Below are 8299 nucleotides of genomic sequence, written 5' to 3' on the forward strand. Positions count from 1 at the left end.
GGGGATGGGTAGTCAGGCGGCAGGCCATGGCTGCGAAGACATGTAACTATTTGAGCCCAAATCATCATCAGGCAACAGCGTCCTCTGTTGTCTGAAATACCAAAACATCTCGACACCATTTTAATCAAAACATGTTTTCTATCAGCAATTAACATTTTGGTTATCTTTCAATTATTTGAATTCAACTTCGTTTTAGTTTTTTTCTGTGAGCTCAATGCACAGTTTCCCCAGAGATACATCCGATCAAGCCCAAATATTCGACATAGTTTAGCGCAGAAAACGTGGTAATTAACTACAATGAACATAATCCATTGCAAGCCTACCTGTCCGGTCTGTTTCTTTTTATGCCAGCTACATTTTATGCAATTGAGAGGAGAGCAGTTGCTTTGCAAGGTATCTCTGCCTGAAAATACATGATCTTAAGTGATTGATAGTTGGTATTCAGCAGTCATATGCGTTATATACTTTGAAGAACTACTAAAATATTGATTTGGTCTTTTATTAATTGTTTTATTCTGTGTTGTTACAGCATTCAACCCACATAATTCAAAGTGTATTTAATGTTTAAAAAAGTATTGAAAGCAAATTGAAAACGGTGATCTTTAAAAAAAATTATCGAACCAAACCGACCTCAAAAAGAACTGATCGGGTTGCTCAGTACTAGCTTTTATATTTATTTTATTATAATTTTTTACATTCTAGTATCAATGAATAAATATGCAAGATTGAATACAACTGAACCCTTCTCTCACGGAAATCTTTGTTTACTCGAAACAAAATATTTGGCTAAACGCGTCACACGGACTTGATAACGTGTTGCACAGGTCGATTGTCATGCAGTGGTAGCTAGTTTGTTTTCAATTATCAGGTACTGACTGCCGTTGTCACCTCAGCATATTACCATAGTTTTATTAATATTTCACTCTAAATCAATGCATAATAATTCGTCAGCGACATGGTTAGCTAACGTTACGGCCAGCTAAACTTGACTAGCTAGCTAGTTAGCTGCAGCGAAAGTCTAGCTGTCGTTTGTATTTGTCAATCATACAATGTAACTAGCTAAATTTAGCTACAGTAGATAGCTATGCTTGCTTAACTTGTTGTCATGAAGTTTCCATGGATATATCTGGAAGTGTATCGTTTAATCATAATAGCTGTGGTTGTTGCTTTTCTGAATGTGTGCTACTGACACATTGCAGTAGTATTTTGTTGCTGACACATGGGTTTCTAGCTAGCTAGCCATAAAGATACCACCCTTGTTCAAGCCAGCCAAAGGCAAATCCCAGTGTCTACTCTTAAGTGTTCAAGCAAGCAACTGTCTGCCACGGTAGCAAATAATGCTAGCTAGCTCACCAACTAATCATTAGTCTAATGTGATGTCTATTTCAGAGGGACTTATGGAGACTGAGACAACCTCAAATATACCCACAGAAAGCCATGGACATGGGATGAATGGGACTGATAAAGGCAGAGCTGCCATTAAAACTCAGTAAGTGTGCTTGCTGTTGCTGCTTGGCTGGAGCAAAAACCTGCACCCACAATGGCCCTATGTGGATACAATTGGCCACCCCTGCCCCAGACCATCAACAGTCTGACATGAGTACTGATGGAACAGGCATCAATGAGAGAAACTACACAATTAAAAAGATAAGAGCAACAGGGGCTCCCGAGTGGCGCAGCGGTCTAAGGAACTGCATCTCAGTGCTTGAGGCATCACTACAGACCCCCTGGTTCGATTCCAGGCTGTATCACAACCGGCCGTGATTGGGAGTCCCATAGGGCGGCACACGATTGGCCCAGCGTTGTCCGGGTTTGGCCGGTGTAGGCACTCATTGTAAATAAGAATTTGTTCTGAACTGACTTGCCTAGTTAAATAAAGGTAAAATAAAAAGGGGAATGTAAAAGTATTAGGCCTACCTATTGAATTGTCTCAATTATACAGTGCATTCGGAAAGTATTCAGACCTCTTGACTTTTTCCAAATTTTGTTACAGCCTTATTCTAAAAATGATTTGTTAAAAAAAATCCCTCATCAATCTACACACAGTACACCATAATGACCAAGCAAAAACTGTTTTGTAAAACATTTTTTGCAAATGTATTAAAAATAAAAAGTGGAAATATCACATTTACATAAGTATTCAGACCCTTTCCTCAGTACTTTATTGAAGCACCTTTGGCAGCGATTACAGCCTCAAGTCTTCTTGGGTATGACACTACAAGCTTGGCACACCTGTATTTGGGGAGTTTCTCCCATTCTTCTCTGCAGATCCTCTCAAGCTCTGTCAGGTTGAATGGGGAGCGTCGCTGCACAGCTATTTTCAGGTCTCTCCAAAGATGTTAGATCAGATTCAAGCTCTGGCTAGGCCACTCAAGGACACTCAGAGACTTGTCCCGAAGCCACTCCTGCGTTATCTTGAAAGTGTGCTTAGGTTTGTTGTCCTGTTGGAAGGTGAACCTTCGCCCCAGTCTGAGGTCCTGAGCGCTCTGGAGCAGGTTTTCATCAAGGATCTTTCTGTACTTTGCTCCGTTCATCTTTCCCTTGATCCTGACTAGTCTGCCAGTCCCTGCTGCTGAAAAACATCCCCACAGCATGATGCTGCCACCACCATGCTTCACCGTAGGGATGGTGGCAGGTTTCCTCCAGACGTGACGCTTGTCATTCAGGCCAAATAGTTCAATCTTGGTTTCATCAGACCAGAGAATCTTGTTTTTCATGGTCTGAGAGTCCTTTAGGTGCCTTTTGGCAAACTTCAAGCAGGCTGTCATGTGCCTTTTACTGAGGAGTAGCTTCCGTCTGGCCACTTTACCATAAAGGCCTGATTGGTGGAGTGCTTCAGAGATGGTTGTGCTGCTGGAAGGTTCTCCCATCCCCACAGAGGAACTCTGGAGCTCTGTCAGAATGACCATTGGGTTCTTGGTCACCTCCCTGACCATGCCCTTCTCCCCAGATTGCTCAGTTTGGACGGGCGGCCAGCTTTAGGAAGAGTCTTGGTGGTTCCAAACATCTTCCATTTAAGAAACGAACCCACAACTCTGGTGTTGCAAGCGCCATGCTCTACCAACTGAGCTACAGGGGACCGACAAATCATGTCCAATCAATTGCATTTATCACAGATGGACTCCAATCAAGTTGTAGAAACATCTCATGGATGATCAATGGAAACAGGATGCACCTGAGCTCAATTTCGAGTCTCATAGCAAAGGGTCTGAATACTTACGTAAATAAGGTATTTCTGTTTTTATTTTTAATACATTTGCAAAAATTTCTAAAAACCTGTTTTCACTTTGAAATTTTGGGTATTGTGTGTAGATTGCTGAGAAAAATAAATGTTTTAATCAATTTTAGAATAAGGCTGTAACGTAATAAAATGTGGAAAAGGTTAAGGGGTCTGAATACTTTCCGAATGCATTGTATATCAATGTGATTTAGCATTCTCTGTTTCAGGTTTCTCACAACCAAAGAAAAGTTCCACGAGTTATTGGACTCTGGAGGGAAGGGTCCTAACGGTGACAAGGCCAGTGGAGCTGGCAGAGGACTCTCTAGAAGAGCCTCAAGAGAAAAAAATGAAAGTGGAACTGGATGAGCAGGAGAGGACGGGGAAACAGGACAGCAAGCGAATGCGAGGACAGGCCCCACATGAAACCCACGAGCTTCAACAGACGACTGTGTCCTTCTATCATTCAGGTAGGAATGCCACTTTAGGGGATAGATGAAAAGGCCAACTACTTTTCATGTGTTGTGGAAAATTATCACTATACTTATTAAAAATCAAAGTTCTTCCAGAGTTTTTGTAGAATCAAGATAGATTTTATTACACAGAGTAACGGAAGCCAAGATGATCTGCAGAGCACCTTCCCTCTACCTCTCAGCTCTCCGTTTATATAGTAATATTTACATACATCTTAGCTTAAAGCTCCTCCCTCTTAGGTTCCCCCACCATTATCTTCAGTTTCCCTCTCTCTACCGCTCCGCCCACTTCCTTAGTCTATGATAGGGCTAAATTTGACTTTCATTCAGTTTAGAAACAATATTATTACAATCAATCACGCCCATGTCATGCAAAAACAATCATGTTGAGTTTCAACTCTGTTCAACGTAGCCATATTTACATTGACATGAAATTAGCCAAAACATTTAAAAAAAAGACATGGTATCAAGAACAAGCTGAAACAAGTAACTTACACGTGGCAGTTCCTTGTCATTGTTGGTAGAATCACAACAACTTTGGCCGTTCTGCCGATTGTAATTTACATAGGCTTTCTAGGGCAGACCAGGGCTTTTGGCATCGCTAGGTTGCTAAGCAGTAGCCGAACAGCAGAGCTCGTGATTTCACGCTCCAGACCGGACGCTGGGGGCCTGCAAAGACCACCTCCATTAGTCAGAATACGTCACTATAGGCTCTATGCACGCATCACTTCCGCATGTTTGGGCATTTCCGGTTACCGGAAAAAAACATTAGACAGTGACCGTAGACCGTTATGATGGCAGAGATGAAGTTTACAAGGTGTTTGCTGGAGTTGCCTAAAGTATCTGTTAATGATATACGGAGGGTCGTCCAGACATCCAGTACGACACCACGTAGCAAACTGGATAAAGGCTTCAAATTTTACGTTTCTTATTTTCTTTGCAACTTTGAAGGTAATATGCTAACGCTAGCTAGCTTGAGCTAGAAGCCTTGCTTAGGTGTTTTAAGTCATGACTCCGTCCTGCTTCAGGTTAATCATGCTTGAAATAAAGTTTAATCATGTGTATATACCTCTCACTTCATGTGTTTGTACTTTTATGAAAGTATCAGGTAAAAACAGGGCTACAAATGAGATCTCTGTGAGAGCCCACTGCTACCGCTCAATGAAGAAACTAAAGCCACCACACCAGCTGAGAGTAGGACTAGATTAAGTGACACGTTCAAAGTTCTGTTGAACTTGTTCAAGGTTCCGTTCAACACACGTTTTACTCATTTAATGTTACCACAGCTTTGATTGCCATTGCTAAGAGAACACTTTAGAACTTTAGTGGTTTTCACGATAGCTGAACAGTGGTAGCCTAATACAGACCAGGGTAGCTGAGTGGGAATTGCCATGCTTTGTTGTTGGGTCTGTTGTAAACAAATTGGAGTTTGGTTTGAAATGTAAACAATAATGAAATTACTACTTTTTCCTGACTTGATGACTGCAATGACAGTAACATATTCCACTCAGCTATTCTTCAAACTGCTGATGTTCTATTCAAAACTGTCCTGTCATCTTTACTTCTTTCTTTATAAACATATGGCCCAACTTCCTTGCTTTTGTACTTGATGTTTCTACTTTTCAAGAGGAATTAGGAGCAAAACCTTCACTCTACTGTTGTTATTGGTACTAGGCTACAATGTTGCACCACTCACCTACTGCTCTGCCAATACTGTTTGAAGGTAGGTAAATGGCACAAGACAATAGGTAAGTGGTGGGAGACAGGATAGCCAAGTGGTGCAAGACAGTAGGAAAGTGATGCAGAAAGCACAAAAGTGACACGAGACAGTAGATAAGTTGCTTACACCAGTAAAAAGTAGAAAGAACAAGTTTTGCTCCTGCTGCTGTAGACCCTCGTCTTTCAAAACCCATTAAATTATGCTTCTGTGTATTTCAGATGACATTGCGTGATTCAGAGCCAGTTGTGCTTGTTAAAAGCTACTGTTCCTGTGTGGCTGGGTGTGGGATATGCAATCATTTGGTTGCATTACTATATCAGACTGCCCATTACTCTGAATGTGGCATGTCTGTCGTCCCTCCTGTACTTTCGTGCACTGAAACAGAGCAGAAGTGGCATAAACCACGAACAATGGTTTGTATCATTTCAATACCAGACAGTTGTGTCACATGCATACTAGCATCTCTCCTAATACCATCTCATAAATAAATAGGGAGTGAAGCCAGGACCTGTGGATGCCATGGTTGTAGTGAAGCCCAAACCAGATGCTACTCCGGCAAGCGGAATTAGGTATGCAGAGTCCAATTAAATAGGCAGACTACAATGTGTTGCGAAATAAATGTTATTAATCGCTGTTAGGTTCTGGTGTATTTCCTAGTGAACCCTTTACTTTTCCTGATATTGTAATTCCAGATCTACACTTTACAAGGGCTACAGTGGTGAGCTACCAGACCCATCAACCCTCAACCCACTACCTGCCTATGCTGACATGGAACCAGACTCTCTTCCCCCTATCTGCAGAATGAACATCACATCTGACAAACCACTCGTGGACTCCATTTTTGGCAACGTACAAACTGGCAGTATCCTGTCATATCAACACCCACCACCTCCACCTGACAGTGTTGTCATCCATGAGGATGCACCACCATTCCCAAAAGTGCCACTGGACGGTTACCATTTACAACCAACAGACTGTTCATACGAGATCATGACGGATCAAGAAAAGCTTCACCTCAGTTCTCTGTCTGTGACTTTGTCACAGTCACACCTGATTGAGGAAGCAACCAGATGCCAAAGTGAAACACCCGAGTGGCATTCACTGAGGAAGGAGAGAGTGACTGCTTCACATTTCCGGGAGGTAAGCCATGTTAGAGGTACAAGCACAGCAGAAAAACTGGCAGAAAGAATTATCAGAGGGACAAGACAAACACCACTAATGAAAAGGAGGCTGGAAATGGAAGCAGGTGCATTGAAGGACTATGCAGTTCTAAAAAATCTTAATCTGACAAAGTGTGGGCTAGTCGTGCATCCGGACGCACCTTGGCTGGGTGCATCGCCTGATGGGCTGGTATATGACCCACTTGAGCGACCATCATTTGGTCTAGTTGAAATGAAATGCCCAAATGTAGCCAGCTACATAGACTGCAAGTTCCTGAGATTTGACCATGGCCTACACAAATTTAAGGAAAGCCATTGTTATTATTGGCAAGTCTAGGGACAGTTACTCATCACAGGCATGGAATGGTGTGATTTTGTTGTCTGTGCCCACGATTACATTTTTGTGCAGCGCATTTGCCGAGACAGCACTGTATTAAGCTCCCTGAAAGAGAGATGTGATTTGTTTTTCTTTAACACATACATGTCAAAATACCTCTATGAAAAGTAACTGAACAGACACATTAATTATTGTACAATCATTTAAAAATGTATTTTGTCAACTGTCTTATTTACAACATTGTAATATTAAAGGGGCGCTATGCAGTTTTGGTAATTTCTTTGCTTTTTTCTCTATAGAGCTCTCCCTACATATAGATATTTGGCAGCTCCTATTTTTATTTGTGTCTGACTCCTCGCTCTGTCAGCCTGCCGTTTCCTCTTTCTCTGTTCCTCCGACAATGCTTTCCTAGCTTTCTGCTTCTTTTTGGCCGGCTCAGCCATGACGATAGTGTGAAAAACTCCATTGCTACCTTGTTAGCCGGTTCCTGAATGGGCGTATGTGTGCAGTGCTGTGAAGCAATTCATTACATCGCGAGACCTGATATCACGCGATACTTCCTGACGCTGTGGACGGCGGCTCGCCGGCCGAAAGTTGCAAGGGTGTTTTTTCCGCTCACAGGCGCTAGGGGGAAGGGACACGACCACCATTCAACTCGAAAAAAGTCATATAACCATTCCAATGACTCCGAAGCTGTTCAGTTAAGGTAAATTAAGCTAAAAAAGCTGCATAGTTCCCCTTTAATTGTCACATATACAAATTGTAACATATCAAGTTATAACATACAAATACTGAGACTTTCTTGTATGCACTCTTACCTTTTTTTTTCTCTATCCTCATTTCTCTATTATTTTTTGCTTTGGTTTCGCACTGTGTGCTTTAATTCTGTTTTTCTGTACCGAATATTGTATGTATACAGATTAATAGTTGTAACTTTACTGTTACCGTTCTAAAAAAGTGAGCGCTGACTTGACTAATTTACTGTCTGTACGATAATCTGTGGCACAATAAAAACATTTTTGAAAAAAAAAGACATGAATTTTATAACATATTTCATCACAGCCTATTTGTTCCATAGCCATCCATGAGTGTTCATTTTAGGATTGTGCTGCCAACAGTAGCCATTGGTTGCCCAGGCTTTAACCAAGGGCCCATTTTGATAATTGACCAAAAGACAGGCAACTGTGTAAAGTTGATTGATGCTGCCCGTCAATGAAAGAGGGATTACTGTACTGAATAATTTATGTTCCTTAACCCTGCGAATGAGCCGCTCAACGTGGACTCTCAGTCTGGCAATAGATTGTGTCTTCCTGACCTCTGGCTCAGACAGTTGTGCTCTCTTACACAGAAAGGTAGGTATGTGGACCTTGCAGGGCACACAGTCTTCTACAA

At 41.8% G+C, this 8299-nt stretch overlaps 1 long non-coding RNA gene across 2 annotated transcripts; it reads left to right on the plus strand.

Moving 5' to 3' along the window:
- The first annotated feature begins 797 nt into the window (after window positions 1-797).
- On the plus strand, window positions 798-7929 carry LOC311132907. Of its 2 annotated transcripts, XR_014613549.1 has the most exons (6): window positions 798-868; window positions 1390-1489; window positions 3448-3687; window positions 5629-5823; window positions 5903-5979; window positions 6103-7929. It is a non-coding gene; the product is annotated as an uncharacterized lncRNA (long non-coding RNA). The 2 variants fall into 2 exon arrangements; XR_014613550.1 differs by lacking the exons at window positions 5629-5823; window positions 5903-5979.
- Window positions 7930-8299: the final 370 nt, after the last annotated feature.

Source organism: Coregonus lavaretus (assembly GCF_964263955.1).
Source record: "Coregonus lavaretus genome assembly, chromosome: 7".
Taxonomy (NCBI): Eukaryota; Metazoa; Chordata; class Actinopteri; order Salmoniformes; family Salmonidae; genus Coregonus; species Coregonus lavaretus.